Here is a 22,233-nt window from a genome sequence, read left to right as displayed (position 1 = left end):
CTTATGTGGATATTCATCTACCCCACTAGATAGGAGCACCTCCAAGAGCTGGATCCAATTCCAATTCCAACCGTGCAGAATAATAGACATTGGAGACTAGGGAGGGTGGGAGAGTGTGGGGGTGAGGGCTGAGAAATTACTTAATGAGTGCAAGGTACACGATTTGGGTAATGGTTAGACAAAAAGTGCAGGCTTCACCACTATGCAATATATCCATATATCAAAACTGTACTTGCACCTCATAAATTTATGCAAATTATATATATATATTTTATATATATATGTATAAATGTTGGTGGGTTTTTTTCTGAGACAGAGTCTCACTCTGTCGCCCAGGATAGAGTGCAATGGCATAATCTTGGCTCACTGCAACCTCTGCCTCCCAAGTTCAAGTGATTCTTGTGCCTCAGCTCCCCAAGGATTACAGGTGCCCACCACCACACCTGGCCAATTTTGTGTGTGTGTGTGTGTATCTTTAGTAGAGACAGGGTTGCCATGTTGTCCAGGCTGACTCAAACTTCTGGCCTCAAGTGGTCCATCCGCCTCAGAATCCTAGAGTGCTGGGATTACACGCATGAGCCACTGCACCTGGCCAAATATGTACTTTTGAAAGAACTGGGTCTGACCCCACCCCCAAGATGTCCCCCATCCTCCACATGGTGCTTTGAGTAGGTGCCTAGGGACATTTTCCATATTTGTGGCTGCCCATGTTCCCTTGAGGGGCTTTGCATTTGGGGACATTCCCTCTTGATGGATTCTCCCTCCCTAAGTATGTCTTAACCCAATCCTCTGGCTCCCTTGCAGTTAGGACGAAAGCATGTGACCTGGACTCTGCCAATCAGACTCTGCCCTGAGAGTCCCTGATTAACAGACACAGGATATCTGTTTAGTGGTCCAGCCTTCAGGGTGGCTGTAGTTACAAGGTAAACTTCCAATGACAGAAGAGACTATGGTTACGACAACATCGGCCCCTGACACCCGGCTCGAGGGCAGCTACTGCAACACCAACAATGTCCCCATCGAGCCAATTCTATGGCGTGGTCCTGAAACTTCCTCCTGGAAACCTCACCTCGAGTCTGTTTCTCCTGCCCTTCCAATGACTCTGTGTAATCTGATATAGTTTAATAAATCCCTTTCCAGCTAAAACTAACCAAAATGGATTCCAATATTTGCAAGTCAGTAAATGTTTGGCAAATAAACATTTTTAAATCACTTCTCTCCCTGGAGTCTGGAGTGGAAGCCCCAATGCACAGCATGTCTAAGCCCTTCTTTTCTCTCCACCACCTGATTACAACCTCAAGTCCCTCGGGCAGCCTCCATCAATGCAAGCAGGATGCAGCCCAAGGCATTGTAGTAACTGAACCTGTGCCTGGCACATGACAGGCCCAAGCACACATTTATTGATTGCTATATTTTTCTTAACTCTCTTGCACCTCCTGAATGCCCTGAGCTGCTTTTTGAAATTCCCATGTATTTAATTCTTGTCATGTCCCAGGCACTGGCCAGAGAGCTTTACAACTATTAGCTCATCTCATCTTCACAGCACCTCATAAGGTCATATCATCAGCATCTTCCAGCTGAGGGAACTGAGATTTGGAGACATGATGCAGCTTTTCCTTGCTCACAGCCAGGAAGTAGCAGGGTCAGGTTTGAACCTAGGACTGTTTGACTCCAGAACCTGAACATCCTGACCGCTTCCCTCTGTTGCATAAAGGGAGATGGGCTTCTGGCTGTAGCAAGTCCCGACACCAACAGGGGGCAATAGTTAATCCCCATAAGCCCTAATGGAAATTTAGGGATTAATACCCAAGCAGGCTGGAGCCACCGATGCTCTGGTTCACAACAGGAAGACTTAAAGCTATTATAGTTTTTTGTTTTAAAAACAAACGTTGAGGACTTTCTGGCCACCTGTGACTATTGTCTAAGGCCACACAATGGTTTGGACATTCTCCACTGCAGAGGGCTTTCCCAGACTCACCAGGATATGAGCGACAGCAACCTTCTTTTTTGCTGGAGTTGCTAGAGCAGGCATCAAGGGCCCCTGTTGTGGACTGAATGTCTGCATCCCCCACAAATCCACAGGTCGAAATCCTGGTCCCCAGTGTGATGCTACTAGAAGGTGGGGCCTTTGGAGATACTTAGGTCATGGGTGGAGTCCTCATGAATGGGATTAATGCCCGTATAAAAGAGACCCCAGAGAGCTCTCTTGCCATCTTTCTGCCATGTGAAGATACAAGAAAAGGACAGCCTGCAAATGGAAAAAGGCTCTCACCAGCCCCCGACCATGCTGGCACCCTGATCTCAGATTTCCAGTCTTCTGAACTGTGGGGAATCATCCTCTGTTGTTTCTAAGCCGCTCAGTTTACAGCATTGTGTTACAGCAGCCCAAATTGACTAAGATAGTCCTCCTCCCCAGGCCTTCACCCACGCCTTCCTCAGCTTCCGGGGAGGGGCTACCAGCAGGAAGCTGGAGCTGTCTGGGGGAACACAGGTAGGGAGTACATGCTGTCAGGGAGATCTCATCTGCTCTAACCGAGTGATGGTCCTGGAAGACTGGAGGAGGCAGGAGAGGCAAGCTCAGGTAGGCTGCTGTTCTTCCTCACTACACACAGCACTCGCCAACCACCTGTGTGGGGGACTCTGACGAGGGACTGTCTGAGGAAGGACAGAAGCTTTGCTCAAGGCCTGTTAGTGTGAACCCTGACCCTGCCTTGGAGACACACAAATAAAGTGTTGGGAATGAACGACTTCTGCAAGCAAAGGTCAATATTAGGGCTTGTTTGGTTGTGGGCCTCCAACTCAGACTTTGTAAAGTGAAGGCCTGTAGGCTGAATCCAATCCCTGTGGTTTTTTCAGCTGGCAAAGTACTTCCAAAATTATATTGTTTAATTATTTTCTAGCATCTTAATTGAGAGACTTCACAGTGTAGTGAGCCATGTGGCTTGAAGAGTACAAGGCCCTTTAAGAGTAGAAAGTATAAGTCTATTTAGTCAAATGAAGTATACGTATACACCATTTTCAGAAATTCCTTCCTGGATATAGATCCTAGAGAAATTGTCATGCAGATCTATAAAGAGAGCGTGAGGCTCTCCATTTTGGGACTGTTTGAAGGGGGAAAGGGGGAAGAGGAAATTTAGAAGCAAGCTAGGGCTCCCTTGCTAGGAGATGGGTAAGTGTGGTGGATACAGCAATTAGGAACAACAGTCTAGAGGCACATACACCAACCTGGATAGATCATTACAAACAATGCTGAGGGAAAAAAATAGAACTAGGTCTTTACCACTATACAGTGTATACAAATGAAAATACATGTACATAAAATCATGTCAGTTTCATAAAATCATAAAAATTAAAGAACTCTATCAAGCACATTAGATGCAGGCAAAGAGGCCCAAAGAGGGATAAGAGGTAATAGAAAAATTCATCCACATATCATTGCATGGACCACTGATGTGAAGGTCAGAAAAGAGAAGAGGCTTAAATCAATTCTGAACTTCCTGAGACTGACCCAAAAAAGCCTAGAGGCCCATAACTTAGAGATCAGGGGAGAGGAGTCAAAAGACTAAAAGAGAAAAGCCCTAACATTTTCCTCCATGTGAGGCCAACAGTGGACCTCAGACACCATGGGCCAAGCTATCAAGGACTTTGACTGGGTCCTTTTGTCAAGGGATCTTTGGGGTGTTGCCTCACTAGCCAGAAACCTCTGTGGCCAGTGGTGCCCTTGCCCGAGTTTTGCTTGGGCCCACTGGGTTCATTCCACTCACTCAGCCTGGCAGGCTGCACTCAACTCACACTACCAGCCTGGATCCCATGCCTTCCAAGGGCAAGCCAGACATAGAGCAGTGAGGGGTGCATGAGCAAGCAAACACAGGGTCTGGCCACTGTGCACAGCCAGGCATGCTGGCTGCAGTGGGGCAGGCAAATCCAGGCACCAGCATGGGCACTGGCTCCCTGCAAGGCTGTGGCTAGACCAGGCATACCTCAAGCAACTTCCACTGCAGGCAACGGGGAATGTGGTGGCACCCAGAAGCTTGGAGATGCCAGGAACCACAGAGCCCCTAAGAAGGTGTCACAATCCTGGCTCAGGGAGCTCCTAGGTCTGGTTCCCCAAAGAGCTGCAGTTCTTCCCTCCTCATCACCTGCAACATGGCGAGCAGGGAGGGCATGTTGCAGCCCTGTTTGTGTTACAGCTCTTTCAGTCCTGCCATTTGGCAGCTCCCAAGCTCTTGTCCCACATCCAGGAAGAATGAGGTACACAGACAACTGGAGGGTGAGCAAGGTAAAGAGGTGTTTTATTGAATGATAGTACAGCTCTCAGGAGATGCAAAGTGGGTAGCTCCTTTCTGCAGGCAGGTTTTCCCAACAAGTGCAGCTCTCAGCAGAGGGGAGACCTGGAGTGGGTAGCTCCTATCTGCATACAGGTTGTCCCGTCAAGTCTGAAGCTCTCAGCAGAGGGGAGACCCGGAGTGGGCAACTCCTATCTGCAGGCAGGTCATCCTGACATCTCTACAGCCCTCAGTGGAGAGGAGATCCGCAATGAGTAGCTCCTATCCACAGGCAAGTTGTCCTGATGTCTCTGCAGCCTTCAGCAGAGAGGAGACCTGGAATGGGTATCTCCTATCCACAGGCAGGTTATCCCATCATCTGCCTGAGTCTGGCTGAGTCCAGGGTTTTAATGGGCTTCAGAGGGGAGGAAGTGTGTGTTGATTGGTCTATGGGTGGCCATGGGTGGGCCTGGAAAAAGCACCATAAGTTCTTGCTTCAGTTAGCAGAACTGGTAGCCCAGCGTCCATGCTTCAGGCCATACCCCACTTGAATGTGGAGCTTCACAAGGCACATGCCTCCTTCCACCCAAGAACCTGTCTGCCTTCTGTTGCCATCAGCCTGCCATCCACAGTGCCCACAGCACCCAGGCTGTTCATGCCAAGGGGCACCTGCAGGCCTGCACCTAGCTGCCTTCAGTCCCCACCTCGGCCTCCCTCCTATACTAGACAGCACCCAGAGTCCAGAGGGGCCCAAGGCAGTAGGCAGCTGGCATGTCAGCGCTGCCCCGAACATGTGCACACCCAGCCAGATAGCAACGGCACCCTGGCTCAGCCTCAACTTTGCTCTGAAATCAGAGCAGGCACCAGAAGCAGGCACTTCTGACCTGCAGGGACAGGGGAGCTTCCAGGACCCCCAAGAGTGCAAGGATGCCCAGGTCTACAGCTGCAGCTGTGCCTGGGAGGGTGGGGCTCCCATTCCTTCAACTTGTAAGGGGGTGGTGTTTCTGCCTGCTCCCACCTCCCACTAACTCCATGGAACACATAGCCCAAACTGCACCTCCCCTTCTGAAGCTGGCATCTTCACACTGGCCACTCCAGGTGGGCTGCCGCTGCCATCACCTTCATTCATTCATTCCTACATATAGGACTCACCTCTCAGCTTTTTGGGGAAGGTTTAATGACTAAACACATGTAAATCCCCTACAACCATCCCTGGCACAAAATAAGCACTTAACAAACTCAACTGTAACTCAGCAAACATCCACCACTGAGCACCCCCCTTCTCCCCAGTACATGAGGGCCCCACAGAGAATAATGTGTGATCTCTGCCCTCAAAAAGCTCACAGCCTAGTGGGAAGTCAGCAAAGTGAGCAGCCCTTGGAGGTAGCATGGTGCAATGGATGGAGAGTGAGTGTGGGCATGGAGAGTACATTCAGGAACACCCAGAGTGCCTTGCAGAGTCAACTAGGCTTGCTGGAGGAGGGACACCTGAGCTGAGACCCCACAAAGGGAACAGGCTGGCTGAGAGATTTCTGTCACAACTTGCTGGCAGGTTTCGGACTGAGCTTTGGTTTACTAATCAATGAAAGAAGAGTGAGCTCTATTTGGGGGGTTTGCTAAATATAGAGGTTCCATGAATATGCCTAAGGAGCCACTATAATATCCAGAGTGGACAAGCAAGGCTGCAGGCCCCCAGCCCAGCCCCAATTTACCTTCTGTAATGAACACAGAAATATGCAGCCCAGACCCTCCTTCAGGGAAGGGCCTTGGTGCTCCTGCTGCTGGGAGTGCCCTTCAGTATCCATCTCAACTGCAGAGAGCCACCACCGGATGTCACACCCATCCCAGGGTGGCCTCCATCCAGTGGCAGACCAAAGAGGTGGGCAGGATAAAGGCCTGGCCATCTTGGTCCATTCAGACAATGCCGATGGGCCAGTGCTAGCTGCAGAGCTCCCCTTGGGGCTGGACTGGGATGATCCTGGGCCTGCTTCCCAGCTTAACTTCTCCCTCTGCCCAATTCTGCTTCCTCCCCATCACTTCCACAGGTCTTCATCCCACAGACACTCCTTGATAGACATCCTGCACAATAACCTTTGTCTCAGAGCCTACTTCCAAGACAACCCAACTTGAAACATTATTTTATATATTAAGGTTTGCTTAGAAAATGGCAAAAAGCAAAATATCAATGTGATTTGTTATTGGATAGTTATTAATTACTAGTCTGCTGCCAAAAACCAACAAACTTCAAAATAGACAGACTCAATTCCCCTCCAGCCAGAACATTCAATGAGAGTAGCCAAAGAGTCATTCATCAAATACCACTGACCGTTGGAGCGAGGCTTCAAAACACTGAGTTGAGTACATGTAGGTCTGGATGTTACATAACAGTTTCAGTGTTATTTTCTATAATAGGCTTTCTTGGATATTTCCTAGGGATTTCATTTATTAATTATCCTCATAACCAGAATTATTGTTTTGTGTGTGAAAAGTTAGGCTTTTTCCTGTTTTTTGGGTTTGTTTGCTTTTTTTTTTCCACATCAGTATCCTATTGGAATCCTGTTTCCTTACAATGTCAGGTTTACACGAAAAACTAAAGGAGTTTACAACCACCTGGATCCAAAGCAAGATTTGGTTGCAAAAAAGAAAAGAAAAGGAACAACTCAAGGAAGTGAGGGGGAAATAATACAGTTGATCTTTAAACAACACAGATGTTGGGAACACTGACCTCCTGCACAGCGGGAAATCTACATATAACTTTTGACTCCCCAAAAACTGAATTACTAATAGCCTACTATTGACTGGAAGGCTTACCAATAACAGAAACAGTCAATTAACATATATTTTGTGTGTTATATTAGATACTGTATTCTTACAATAAAGTAAGTGAGAGAAAGGAAAATATGACATTTTCGGAAAATCGGAAAGTCATACATTCGGAAAATCAAAAGGAAGAGAAAATATATTTACTGTCCATTAAGTGGAAGTGAATCATCATAAAGGTCTTTATCCTCATTGTCTTCACATCGAGTAGGCTGAGAAAGAGAAGAAAGAAGAGTGTTGGTCTTGCTGTCTCAGGGGTGACAGAGGCAGAAGAAAATTCATGTATAAGTAGACCTGCACAGTTCAACCCCATGTTATTCAAGGGTCAACTATAATAACAGCAATCCTCATTAGTTGAGCACTTAATGCCAGGCACTGGATCCCAGAGCTAGTAAGTGGCAGCACCAACACTTGAGCCCACATCTTTCTGACTCCAAAGCCCAGGCATAAGCCCCCCCCCATCACCCGTGCCAGTCAAGTTGTTCTAGAAAACTCTGGAGGCAAAAGTCAAATTCAAGCTACTAGTAGTGCAAGGAATGAGGTAAGATATACTCTTGGGGCCCTAGAAAAACAGGCCACTGGAAACCAGCTGTGGTCAGAACATGGCCTTGTGATGAATCATCTTTTGGGGAGACCCTGGAGCCATCCAGGAAGTGTGGGAGCCAAGTGTCTGGGGGACCCCATGCCAGGGGGTGTCTTCTGCAGGCTTGCATGCAGGTATCTCAGGTCAGGCCCTGAGTGCTCTGACCCCATCTACCCTCCATCACAATTTTGCCCCCAAAAGGAGCAGCAGCTCTGCACTGAAGCCCACCCCCAAGTCAGGCCACCCCTGCTCCTCGCAGCACTAGGTTTGCCATAGCAGCCATTTGAGGTAGCTGAAATGCTTCTTCCACTAAAGAAGGGATCCCTCACAGGGACAGAGGGAGATGGGAAGGTGGAGGAAAGGCAGGGAGTGGAGATTCCTGGAGGGTGTGGCGATTTGCCTTGCTCCTTCCCAGTAGATAGAAGGATCCCAATCAGTTCAAAGAACGGGGGAGCTCGGAAGGCTACGGCAAGATTTCCAAGGCACTCATGCCTCCGCACACAGAGAACATAACATTTGCATGGCACATTGGGGTAAAATGGAGATAATTTGGGAGCATCTACAGGAAGCTGGGTGAAAAAAAACTATATTACTTTTTGGTACATTATATAATTTTGATAAGAAAAATAAGTACAAAGTAATAGGAAGAATATTAAAAATTGAATATGTATAAAACTTCCCAATAAAATCTTTTCAAAAAAGGTAATGAGAAAGTTGAGCTTTCTTCCACGAACACAGTTTTTTCTAATGTCAGGCTTTATGCGTGAAATGGCCATATGCAATTCTTGATCAGGGCTTTTTAATGATGATCTCTTCAAATACTTGAAAGTCACAATCAACAGGAAACTTGTTCACACAAGTACATGATAAAAAATGTCAGACCATTTTATAACCAGTCAAAAATGTAGAACACTTGAAATTTTATTAAAAGAATCTAACAGTTCTTCCTTTTCTTTCTTTGACAAATGTAATGTTGAAATTTCTTATGATAAAGTGAATGGATTGTGAATGCAATCAAATGTTTTATATCAAGCATTTCAAAATAATGACGAAGTTCTAATTTCCAGAATGTGTGTGTATTGCTAGAGCTCTCTCCCTGTAGCTAACAAGGATGCCACTAAAAGGGAACATCACCTGCAAATAGGTTAAAGTTGACAATTTATAGAAAGACAGAGATTTGGAGCCTTCTTCTAGAGCTTCTCCATGCTAGAGACTCTATGCAGCTTCCCTGTCACCCCCTTCATTGAACTAGAGACTGCTTTCAGTCTCAGCTGGTAAGGTGACCAATCATCCCAGTTAGTCTGGATCTGATAGGTTTCCGGGGATGCAGTTCTTTCAATGCTAAAATTGGGAAAATCCCAGGCAAACAAAATGTATTGGCCATTGTACTAGACCGTTTTCTGATCGGGGCTGATAAAGACATAGCCAAGACTGGGAAGGAAAAGAGGTTTAATGAATTCACAGTTCCATGTGGCTGGGGAGGCCTCACAATCATGGCGGAAGGTGAAAAGCACTTCTCACATGGCCACAGCAAGAGAAAATTAGAGAATTTGTACAGGGAAACTCCCCTTTGTAAAACCATCAGATCTCGTGAGACTTGTTTACTATTAGGAGAACAGTACAGGAAAGACCTGCCCCCACAATTCAATTACCTCCCACCGGGTCCCTCCCACGACAGGTGGAAATTGTGGGAGCTACAATTCAAGATGAGATTTGGGTGGGGACACAGACAAACTGTATTAGTCATCCTACACAAACATCTGAAGGCTGTTAAGAATCAGTTCCTCGGTGCACACCTGTAATCCACTCAGTGCACACCTGTAGCCCATTTATTGCACACCTGCAACCTATTCATAGCACACAACTATTGGAAAGTTCTAAGAGCAATGTTTCTCAAACTTTCATGTGCACATAGATAACCAGGGGACCTTGCTAAAAGTGAAGATTCTGAACCAGTAAGTCTGGGATGGGGCCCAAGATTTCACATTTCAAACAAGCTCCCAGCTGATGTAGTTGATACTGGTCTGTGGATCACACTTTGAGTTGCAAGGGCTTGGACACAGCACCAAGGAGACCAAGGACAACACTCCATCACCATGAGAGAAGACTTGCAGCCAACAGCCCCAGAGTAACCAGGAAAAGAACAGAGAACAGTCATTGAAACCCATCCTCATCATCCATTCCCAACATCCCACAGATTAGAAGAGTTGCTCTATGCACAGGGCAAGGGTTGCCTATGGGAACAAATTTCCCATTGTGCTTCCAGACGAGTCTGAGTCAAGATCAGTTGACATTAGCTAGACCCTGGCATAGGCCATTACATAAAGTTTCAGACAGTGGTAAACTCATCAGAAAAGGTCTCTGACCTCATGCTGTTTCCAACATTTCATGCAGGCAAAGCAGTGTGCCTACATGTTCATTCATCCTCTCGTTCATTCATTTATTTACCAAATAGTGTCTGAGGACCTACTATGTGCTAGGTAATAGCGAAGAACACCAAGCATGACCCCAGAAGTTCTGTTTTTGGTAATATTAAATGCCAGATGCCTGGAATGACTCTCCTATTGAAAACAACTTTAAAAATCTAGACAAAATAATAAAAGATCTTCTTACGTGTAAGACAAACTGGCAAGAAAGTAAATAATGCACACGGCAAAAAAAAAAAAAAAAAAAAAAAAAAAAAAAAAAAAAATGCGGTGAAGGTAGAAACCAGAAAGGTAACAGGAGAAAAGCAGCTGATGTTTTCCCAGAAGACATTTACTAAACCCTGTGAAACAGAGTTTTGGTATTCCCAGGATCCTAGCACTCAAGGAAGAGCTAACAAAGCCCAGGATATTCCCAAGTTGGAAAGTCTAATAAGGGTTTCTCCCACAGAATAGCTGAGACTTCCAAGGGGCTTGCTCTCAGGTTTAGGACTAAGGAGAAATATCAAGAACCTCTTCTTCATGAGGACTACAAAGAAAATTGATTGTCTTAAAACTAAGCACTAAGTGGAAAACAGAAAAAGTACTAAAAATCTGGAACAATCAGTCACTTCTTACACAAGTTTGTAAGCCAACTTCATACTATCTGGGTTGTTCAAGACCCCACAAGCCAAGAATTTAATTTGGAGTGGTTGCTGCCACGTAGTGCCCCCAGGAGCCTGTCAAGAGCAAAAATAAATACTCTTTGGAAGAATCCTCTACAATCCTAGCTATAACAAATTTCCATAAGCAAAAATCAAAGGAAAATGGGCTACATGCAATATAAAACTAATCAAAACACACAAGGAAACAAGGCATCATAACCAAGAAGCAACAGAACAATTGGCTGTAGAACAGACCTGCAAAGGACACAGGTATTAGACCTATTGATTAAAATATAAAATAATTATGTGCATTATTTTTTTAAAAATAAAAAATACACTTTAAAATATGTACAGGAAACAAGAAAAGAAACAGTAAAGAATAATTAAGTGACATTGATAAAGTAAAAGATAACTTCTAGGAATGAAAAACATCATAACTAAAATTAAATACTGGATAGGCATACTTAACTACAGACTAGATACAGCTAAAGAGAGAATTGATAAACTGAAAGATAATTACCAGGAAATTATCTAGAATTGAGCAGAAAAAGACAAAGAAAAAAATTAAGAGTTTTTTTTAATGAAGGATAAAGTACAACAGTCTAATATATGTCTAATTAGAATTCCAAGAAAAAAAAGTACAAGAGAATGAGGCAGAAGCAATATTTTAAAAACTAATAGCTGAGAACTTCAGAACTGACAAAAGACATCAACCCACAGATTCAAAAGCCCAGTGAATACAAACATTAAATAAAAAATTTATACTTAGTCCCATCATGGTAAAACTGCAAATTCTTATGTCAATAACAAGATTTTTAAACCAACCAAGAAATAAATATTATTTTAGGAAAACTATTAGAATAATGGCTGATTCTCACCAGCAGTCATGGAAACCATGAAGAAAATAGAATGATATTTTCAACATACTGAAAAAATAAATATCACCCCCAAATTCTACACACAGAGAAGATATATTGAAAGAACAAAGGTAAGAAAAAGACATTGTCAGATATCCAAAAACTGGAAGTTTACCACTATGAAATCTCACTGAAAGTTATATTCCAGGGTAGAAAAATAAATAAAATAAAAAGAAATATCAGAAAGAAACTCTGAGGTGTAAGAATAAATAAAGTGGTATATGGATAAATCTAATCAAACATTAACTGCATTAAATTATTTAAAAAGTAATATATCAAAAGTATATATGTTGTATGAAAAGTAATATCTTTTTAAATACAGAATTAAAAGGCATGAAAAGGGACTTACACTTTTGCTCTCAAAGCTTTAAACTGCTACAGGATTTCCTTTACCACAGTAAGCAATTCAAAACAAAAAAATTAAGAAAGAAATGTTGGCTGGGTGTGGTGGCTCATGCCTGTAATCCTAGCACTTTGAGAGGCCAAGTGATTTGGTTTGGCTGTGTCCTCACCCAAAATTTCATCTTGAATTGTAATCCTCATAATACCCATGTGTCAAGAGTAGGACCACATGGAGGTAATTGGATTATGGGTGTGGTTCCCCTATGCTGTTCTTCTGATAGTGAGTGAGTGAGTGAGTCTCATGAGATCTGATGGTTTTATAAGCATCTGGCATTTCCCCTGCTAGACTTAGTCATCAGAGACTTCAAAACACTATAAATACTCAAAGATGTAAAGGAGAACATGAACACAATGAAGATAAAATGGAAGATATAAAACATAAAAAGACCCAAAGGCCATATAGAGATGAAAAATACAAACTAAAATGAAAAGTACATTGAGTGGGATTAGCAACAGATTAGACATTAAAGAAGAAAAGATCAGTCAACTTAAAAACAAAGCATTAGACACTATCTAAATTGAGCACAAAGAGGAAAAAGACTGGAAAAAACTAACAGAGCCTCAGTCTTCTGCAGAACAATGGCAGGGTACCTAACATAGGTAATTAGAGTCTCAGCAGGGGGATAGGGGTAGGAACAGAAAAAAATATTTGAAGAAAAAATGGCTAAAACTTTTCTAAATTATTTTTTATTCTTTTTTTTTTTCTGAGATAGAGTCTCTCTCTGCAGTGTAGCAGCCCTATCCCAGCTCACTGCAAACTCCACCTCCCAGGTTCAAACGATTATCCCGTCTCAGTCTCATGAGTAGTTGGAACTACGGGTGTGTGCCACCAGGCCTAGCTTTTTTTGTTTTGTTTTGTTTTGTATTTTGTATTTTTAGTAGAGACAGGGTTTCACCATGTTGGCCAGGCTGGTCTTGAACTCTTGACCTCAAATGATTTGCCCACCTCAGCCTCCCAAAGTGCTGGGATGTCAGGCATGAGCCACCATGCCCAGCCAACTTTTCTACATTTGAAGAAAGCTACAAACTCACAAATACAAAAAGCTCAACAAACCCCAAACAGGATAAAAATAAAGGAAAAACACACCAAGGCAGATGATAATCAAAACTGCTGAAAATTAGTGATATAGAAAATTTTTTTTTTTTTTTTTTTGAGATGGAGTTTCGCTCTTGTTGCCCAGGTTGGAGTGCAATGGCAAGATCTCAGCTCACCACAACCTCCGCCTCCCAGGTTCAAGCAGTTCTCCTGCCTCAGCCTCCTGAGTAACTGGGATTACACGCATGCGCCACCACACCCGACTAATTTTTATATTTTTATATTTTTTAGTAGAGACGGGGTTTCTCCGTGTTGGTCAGGCTAGTCTCAAACTCCTGATCTCAGGTGATCTGCCCGCCTCAGCCTCCCAAAGTGCTGGGATTATAGGCATGTGCCACTGCGCCCAGCCACAGAAAAATCTTAAAAGCTGCCAGTGGAAAGATACATAATGTGTAGATAAAAAAAAAAAAAAAATGAGAATTATGATAGATACCTCATCAAAAACGATACACGTCAGAAGACACTGAAGCAAAAATCGTTAAAGCACTGAAAGAAAAACTATCAACTTGAAATTCTAAATCCAGGGAAAATATCTTCTTAAAACCAAAGGCAAATGTAAACATTTTCGGGCAAAACCTGGGAGACTTTATTATCAGCCACCCCACACTCCAAGAAATGTTAAATAAAGTTCTTCAGGCAGAAGGAAAGTGGTACCAGGTGGAAATTTGTATCCACACAAAGGAATGAAGAGAGCTCAACAATAAAAAGAAACAGATCACTGAAACATTCAACACCATGAATCTCAAGAGCCATCTAAGTGAAAGAAGCCAGACACAAAAGACTACATAGTGTATGATCGCATTTATACAAAATTTTAGAAAAGGTAAAACTAAAGTGACAGAAAGCAGTTCAATGGTTGCCAAGGACTGGGGATGGGGAAAGGAAAGGGCACAAGGGAATTATTTGGCTTGATAGAGATATTTTATCTTTTGAGTGTGGCAGTGATTACATAACTACACATTTGTGCAAAACTCATCAAACAGTATACTTTAAATGAATAAATTTTATTGTGTGCAGATGATGTCCCCCCAAAATTGATTATTTTGGGGGAAAAAAACAATAAAAGACCACATATAATGCATTTGTTTAAAATTCATCACAGCTGGTCACAATGGCTTGTGCCTGTAATCCCAGCTACTTAGGAAGCTGAGGCAGGAGGACTGCTTGAGGCTAGGAGTTCAAGATCAGTCTGGGCATTATAGCAAGACCTTGTCTCTTTAAAAAATCAAAATGCATCACAACAACAACATAGTAGTTTAAAAGAAGGAAATGTGGCAGGGTGCAGTGGCTCACACCTGTAATCCCAGTACTTTGGGAGGCCGAGGCGGGTGGATCATGAGGTCAGGAGATCGAGACCATCCTGGCTAACACAGTGAAACCCTGTCTCTACTAAAAATGCAAAAAATTAGCCGGGCGTGGTGGCGTGTGCCTGTAGTCCCAGCTACTCGGGAGGCTGAGGCAAGAGAATAGCTTGAACCCAGGAGGCAGAGGTTGCAGTGAGCTGAGATTGCGCCACTGCACTCCAGTCTGGGCAACCGAGCAAGACTCTGTCTCAAAAAAAAAGGGGGGGTGGGGGGGAATGTAATTAAAGTGTTTTAAGGTATTAAGTGTGTTTCCCAATAAAAGGATATTGATTAACTTTAGACTCAGATAAACTGAGAAAGGAATCTGTAGTTGCTAAGGTTGCCTACTAAAGGAATAGAAACAGATACATAATTTTCTAATTAGTGGAGGGAAGAAAATATAATAAAAAGGAAATAAGGAATGAAAACAAGAGATGAAAAAGCATACAATGAGTGAGAAAAGTAGGACGCAAAAATCAGATGGCAGATATAAATGCAAATACATCAGTAATTGCAAGACGTGTGTAAACTGAAAGAATAAGAAACCACACGAATAAGAAACCAAAGGAGGCTAGTGTTGCTGTACTGACATTAGACAAAATAGATTTTGAGGCAAACACATACTATGGTCAGCAGGAACACTTTGTAATGATAAAAGGTTCGGTTCACAAGAAATATACATAACTTTAGATTGGATGCACCTAAAATTACAGCCTCAACATGATACAGCAAAACATGGCAGGGATACATGGAGAAATAGATAAATCCACAGTAATGGTATGAAATCTTTAACACATTTTCTCAGTAATCAAAGGAATAAACAGATTTTTTAAGACAGGAGAGACAGATATTCGGTCTATATGTTAAACTTTACTGGATGGACATGAGTAGTCCTCTATATCCAATGGCTACAGAAGACACATTCTTTTCAATAATTGTCCCCCGGCTTTTTAGCTGGGACATTGAGGCTCTAGGAAGATTACTGCTTGATGCAGCAAGATGCAGTGAAACAAGATCTCAATTTGAGTCTCCTCTCACCTGAATCACTGATTTTCCACTTTTTCTGGATAGCTCTAAATGCCTCCTGCAATCTTTAGTGCGAATGTCCGTGTCCCCAAAGCCACACCCAGCATCTCAAAGCCAGCCCAAAGCCAGCGTGACATTGCTAAAGGCTGAGGTGTTATAAGGAAGGAAGAAGGCAGGAAGCAATACAGGACAAAGGCATTGTTGCCCACAGCCCAGCTGCTAGGGTTTGCCTGAGGAGGATGTCCCCAGACTTTGGGTGTGGTTGGCTGGCTGTTCCCAGACCCAGTTGAGGAAGCTGGAAGATCCAAGCTTACGACAACTCTACAACTTCCATCACTGCATACCTTAGACAGTGGGCTCCCTGGGCCTTAGGAGGAAAACATTCTGAATTCCCCATGCTTAAAACAGTCCTTTGTGGATGGAAAAGGAGCGCCACAAGTACAGATGCCTCAAAAGGGCAGAAAGGTCAAGTTCAGTCGACCTAGTGGTGGTAGCTGGCAGCTGGCTTGGGCTACCCCAGGAGGCCATTTTTCCAGGAAGCTAGACGATCTTGGGAATGTGGCCTGAAAATGGCAAGTTAACTCAGCTAGCTTCTCCCTGAGGGTTGCTCATCCAACAGGACCTGGAACCTGCAGGAATCTTCCTGTGCCGGGAGGCCAGCTTATCCCTACGCTTCGTGATCATTCTGTGGGCATTTCTGGCTGTCCCTCACTTCTCTTCCCTAGTTAGCCATTGGCTCTAGGCCTTGACTAATAAGGAGGTGACACTGTCTTCTGTGCATTTTATTCAGGTGTAACTTTGGGCATTGGTAGCCTTTCAAATTAGGAGAGCTCACTAAAAAATGCATTCATTCAACAAACATTCATTATTCATTAAGTGGCTATCATATTCCTGGCACCTTGCTAGGCACTGTGAGTAAAATGATGATGATAATGATGGTGATGATTCCTAGCATTTACTGAGCACTCACTATGTGCCAAGCACCATTCTATACATGTAACTGCATTACTTTATGGAGCCTTCGTAGTAGCCGTCTGAGGCAAGCTCAGAAAGCTTAAGTGCTGTGCCCAATATCACACAGCAAATAGCAGAGATGAAACTGGAATCAGAACCACGCTTTTCATCATAGCATTTCCCAAGAGGAATAAGACCCAATTCAATCAGAAGTCATCAGCAGGTGGCATCTCTAAGGAGCAGAAGGTGCAACTACAGGCAGGCAGGGCAGCAGATGTTTCTAGGGAGTGCTTCAAAGCCCTGTGACACTTGAGGATAGTCCCATGTGTCCCCCGCTCAGGAAGACTCTAGGCTCCCAGGCCAGCCAGATCTCTAACTTGGGCATTAGTCTCCCGGCTGCACCACACAAAGACACAAAGCCAACCCTGCTGATGACTGCAGCTCGACTCCCTGGTAGGCCTAAACCCTGGCTACTTGCCCATAAGGACTTGATTCCAACCTGCTTGCCAGTGCTCAGGAGGCAGAAGCCTGTGTTTTCTCACTGGGTGTGTGAAGGTGCTTCCCCGACATCTTTTCCTTCCCCAGAAGTAAAGATATTCCTGCAGGGAGAAATCCTTCCCCAGCAAGTACTTTTCCTGGGAATGGGATGATTCAGGAAGGGCAGGTTTGTTCCTGCACAATACCCTCAAAGATGATAGGAAGTGGGGCCCAGCGAGTGCCCCAGAATCCCAGGGAAGTGTGACTAGGAGGCCAGTGTTTGTTGCTGGCAAGGAGAGGAACAAGGGTAAGCAGGTGGGAACACACAAACAGAGGAAGTCCATGATGAAAAGAAATAACAGGACACAACCCCAGACCCATGGGGTGAGAGGGGCCCTGAGCCTGGAGACAAGAGCAGGAAGTTACTCCTTAGGACCTAAGCCGTCAAGACACAAAACACAGAAGCCATGGGGACAAGGCCTGTCCTGCCAAAGTGGGGCTCTGACCACCACTTCCTGGCTAGAAAGAGGTGCCTTGGCATCAGCAGAGATAGTCGCTGTGGAGGTGTGACTAACAGGAGGGGGAAATGTGCTTCGTAAACTGTCAAATTCTATACACATGCTTGTTGGCTGTTATTCTCTTTCAGAGTGTTAGCCTTGGAAACTGTAACAAGTGGCAAGGCAGGTGATGGCATCGTGACAATGAAACAGGATAGCCAATGCTGGTCTGTAGAGTTAGAGCTGCTGACTGCCGGGGAAGGATGTGGACTCTTGGAACAAAATTGAGCTCGGCCTCCTCTAACTTGTGTGAAACAGCCTGTGAAGTCGTGTGCTGCTGCGGGTCTCATTCAGATTCCTTGGAGGCGTTGCCCACTCCCAAGTGAAGGCCTTGGACAAGACAGCTCTTTTATCAGAGGGGGAACACCTGTTTTATTTATTCTTTTATCCATTCAATCGCTGTTTATTGGACACCTATTTTGTGCTAGGTCCTATAATAAAAAGTATGATTACAACTGTAGTAAACACTATAAAAGAGATATACAAGGTGCTATAAGGGTCTATAATCCAGACGTGTAAGGTATATAGTCTGCTATATAAGGGCCTATCATCAGGATAGCTGAACTAGTCTTGTAAAACCAAGGAAGTGTTGATAATGAAGCTGAGATCCAAAGAGTAGGGAGACATCAACTGGGTAAAGAGGAGACCAGGAACAACCCAGGAATAAGGAACAGTCTCTGCAAAGACCCTGCAATGGGATAGAGAAAGACGTGTATCAGTTTTTATTCTGTCAAGTCACTCCAAAACTTACTGGCTTAAAATAACATCCTTTCTTTTTTTTCTTTTTTTTTTTTTTTAACAGAGTCACACTGTTGCCCAGGCTGGAGTGCAGTGATGTGACCTCAGCTCACTGCAGCCTCCGCCTCCCCGGTTCAAGCGATTCTCCTGCCTCAGCCTCCCATTGGGATTACAGGTGTGCACCACCACAACCAGCTAGTTTTTATATTTTTAGTAGAGACAGGGTTTCACCATGTTGGTCAGGCTGGTCTCAAACTCCTGACCTCAGGAGATTCACCCCTCTCAACCTCCCAAAGTGTTGGATTACAGGCGTGAGCCACCGTGCCTGGCCTCATCCAGGCAATGTTGTAGGTCAGAAATTTGGCTGGGCTCAGCCAGATGGCTCCAACCCTCTGGGTTATGTAGTGGCTGATCTCAGCTGGGGCTCACTCATGCATCTTCAACAGTTGCCAAGTCTGTGAGGAACTGGCTGATCGATGGCTGGGACTCCTCTTGGTGGGCTTTTCTTCTTCAGCAAGCTACCCTGGGCTTCCTGCACATGGCAGTCGAAGGTTTCCAAGAGGCAGCAAGAAAAAGCACGCTCCAAAGCTCAAGTACTTTTCACATCTCTGCACTTGCTACTGTTCCACTGACCAGAGCAAGGCATGTGGCGGAACCCAGAGTCAGCGTGGGAAGACACTACCAAACAGTGTGGGTACAGGGAGGCATGAACAAACTGGAGGCTGTAACTGCAACAATCCACCACCATGTGTTCATGAAATCAAAGCAGGAAGGCTGGAGAGTGAAGAGTGGAGGGAACCGTGGTACTGGATGAAGCTTGGGGTGGCAGGGGCTAGAACATGCAGACTTCAAACAGTGCTGGGAGAGTCTGGTCATTATCCTGAAAGCAGGCAAGCTCTCTGGTTTCTGAATTTCTCCTGTGGGCATGGTCATAAAAACTAAATCCCTTGAAGGCTAAACTGCTCTTGGTGAACTGGCAAGCTTTCCAGGCTTGAGGAGTGGAGCACAGGATCTAGTACATGGCCTGGCCCCACACAACCCTGCCTGAAGCCTGTGCAGCTATCAATGCCCCAGGCCTTCCCCACTCTGTGCCTTTGCACCGCTTCTTCCTCAGCTTCTCCATAGGGCCAGCTCCTACATCCCCAAGAATCAATTCAGGCACCACCTCCTTAGGGAAGACCTCCCTGATTTCTCTAAGCTCAAAGACAGGTAGAATGAGACCATGAGGCCTAGCAAACCAACATGTGCCTCATTACAGTGGCCTTGTGTTTTCCAGGACCAAGTTGGTATGAGGCCAAGCCCTGCCCGTGTGGGCAGAACACTTCACCCAGGGTCTCCCTATCTTTTTGCCTGTTTGCCTTCCACTAGACTGCGTTTCTTGAAGGAATGCCTATAATTCCAGTGCCTACACATACTTGAATGAATAAATGAATGAATGAATGAACCCATCACTAAACAGGGCTTTCCTCCAAAAGCTCCAGCCAGCCTTATTAAAGTCTTCTGTCATGGCAGTTGAGGGAGGGTTTCTCTCCAGCGAGGCCAAGATCTCCAGTGTCTCCCACTTCCAACCTGAAGCCACGCACCCAGAGGAGAGAAGTCTTTGGCTCAGGGACAATCCACCACAGGGCAGTCAGAGGTGAAGACAAGTACCTCGGCATCACTTACCGTAACAGGGGAAGAATCAGCCAGCTGTGGCCATTGGAGCAAACTTTCCCTGGGTGCTGGAACAGCCAGCCAGGGGCACTGAGTGAGGACCACCTGGACACTGATGCCATGAAGCCAACTGATGAGTCAGCTTCCTCATTGCAGCCTGGAGAAGCAGCTCCTATGGATCACAGGCTGAGAAGAGCCCCAGGACCTGCCCACCAGTCCTGACAGAGGCTTTTCCAAGTCAGCTTCCTGGTCTTAAAGAATGATGGTGTAAATTAGCCTGCCTCTCTTGCGCAGAAGAGAAACTGAATCTCAGGGAGATCAGCTTTGGACTCATCAGCCACCTTAACAGTTATGGCCATCCAGATAAAAGACTACATTTCCCAACCTCCATTGCAGCTAAGTACGGCCAAGTGGCCAGGCTGTAGCCAATCAGACATGAATGAAAGCGATGTCTATAATTTTGAGATTGTTCTCATACATGGCAGAGGTGTACTGTCCTTTCCTGTTTTTTTCCTTCCTGCTGCCTGGCAAGCCTTCTAGGTCCATATAGCCATGGGCAATACCTTAGAAAGATGAAGCAACAACATAGAAAGAGCCAGGACCCCGAAATCTGGGCACATGACCTGGAAGCCACCATACCAGACCTGAACAGCCTATGCCTCTTAAATGAGAGTGAAAGAAAATAGGCTATCTAACCACCTCACACCCATGAGCATGGCTAACTTTCAAAAAAAGAAAGAAAATAACAAGAATTGGTGATGTGGAAAAAATTGAAACCCTTGAGCAGTGTTGGTGGGAATGTAAAATCATTCAGCTACTGTGGAAAATAGTGTGGCAGTTCCTCAAATGATTGAAAATAAAACTGCCACATGATCCAGCAATTCTATTTCTGGAGATATGCCCAAAGAATGGAAAGCAGGGTCTCAAGAGATCATTGTACACCCATGTTCACAGCAGCAGTATTGACAGTAGCTAAGACAAGGAAACAACCAAGTGTTCATCTAGGGATGAATGGATAAGCAAAATATGGTATGTCCATACAGTGGAATATTATTCAGCCTTAAAAAGAAAAAGAGATTTTGACATACGCTACAACATGGATGAACCTTGAGGACATTACACTAAGTGAGATGACCCAGTCGTAACAGGACAAACACTGTATGGTTCCACTTACACGAGGTACTAGAGTAGTCAAATTCCTAGAGACAGAAAGCAGAATGGTGGTTTCCAGGCACTGGAGGTGGGTGGGCAGGTGAGGAGTTTTTGTTTAATGGGTCCAGAGTTTCAGTTTTACAAAATGAACAGAATTACAGATCTGGATGGTGGCACACGTTATGAATGTATTTAATGAATGGCACACCTTAAAAAGGTTAAGATGGTAAATTTTATATGCTATTATTTTATCCCAATAAAATTTTTTATAAAAGAAAATCACCTATCTTGATTAAGCCACTATTAGTTAAGGCATTTGCTAGAGCTGTTGAACTGTCTACATCCTCCTGACACATGTAAAATAGCCCAGGACTGAATTTCCTCAGGAAGCCCTTCTTCCAATTGGCTCGGACCCCTAGGGCTGCCTAATCACCAGACACTCCACTGTCCCAGAACAACAAAGCTGTGACCTGCAGCCACCCCAGGGACAGGTTATTTTCTTGGAATAAGAGCTGGGGAAGCTGTCTGGAGGAACCTGCTAGATTGCCAAGGAAGGGAAGGGGAGTAAGCACAGCAGATTCTCTGCCAGCGTAGACACCAGTAAACCTGTACCGTTATTCAAAGTCAAATACTTCCAGGCCTGTGGGTCAGCAGCCACTGCCCTGAGGCACCCCACCCCTTGAAGTTTCCCCCTCCCTGGCTATGGTAGACCCAGACCCACCAACTAAATGGGTAACATTTAGCACAAGAAGGGATCCCAGGATGTCATTCTTACCTTCAGCTACTCTGATTCAGCAAGCCATACCACTTGTTAAAGACTTTGAACATTATCCCTGGCTATAAGTTACCTGGTCTCAACTGACTGAAGGAAAAAAAAAACACGGCAGGGGGGCAGTGACTCAAGTCTGTAATCCCAGCACTTTGGGAGGCCGAGGCAGGAGGAATGCCTGAGCTCAGGAGTTTGCCACCAGCCTGGACAACACGGTGAAACCCCGTCTCTACTAAAATACAAAAAAAAAAAAAAAAAATTAGCCAGGCATGCAAGGCGTGGCAGTGTGCGCCTGTAGTCCCAGTCACCCGGGAGGTTGAGGCGGAAGGATTGCTTGAACCTGGGAGAGGGAGGTTGCTCTGAGCGGAGATGGAGCCATTGCACTCCAGCCTGAGCAACAGAGCCAGACTCTGT

The 22,233-nt window shown here is 44.8% G+C and overlaps 1 protein-coding gene across 2 annotated transcripts in view; it reads left to right on the top strand.

Annotated features, from left to right (window-relative positions):
• Positions 1-22,233, top strand: part of MAPK8IP1 (mitogen-activated protein kinase 8 interacting protein 1) — a 631,105-nt gene that overhangs the window by 355,548 nt on the left and 253,324 nt on the right. The window lies entirely within an intron of this gene.

The sequence above is a fragment of the Macaca thibetana genome, chromosome 14 (assembly GCF_024542745.1).
Source record: "Macaca thibetana thibetana isolate TM-01 chromosome 14, ASM2454274v1, whole genome shotgun sequence".
Lineage (NCBI taxonomy): Eukaryota > Metazoa > Chordata > Mammalia > Primates > Cercopithecidae > Macaca > Macaca thibetana.
The sequence above is the reverse complement of the archived record's forward strand: the minus strand, read 5'-3'. Positions and strand labels throughout refer to the sequence as shown.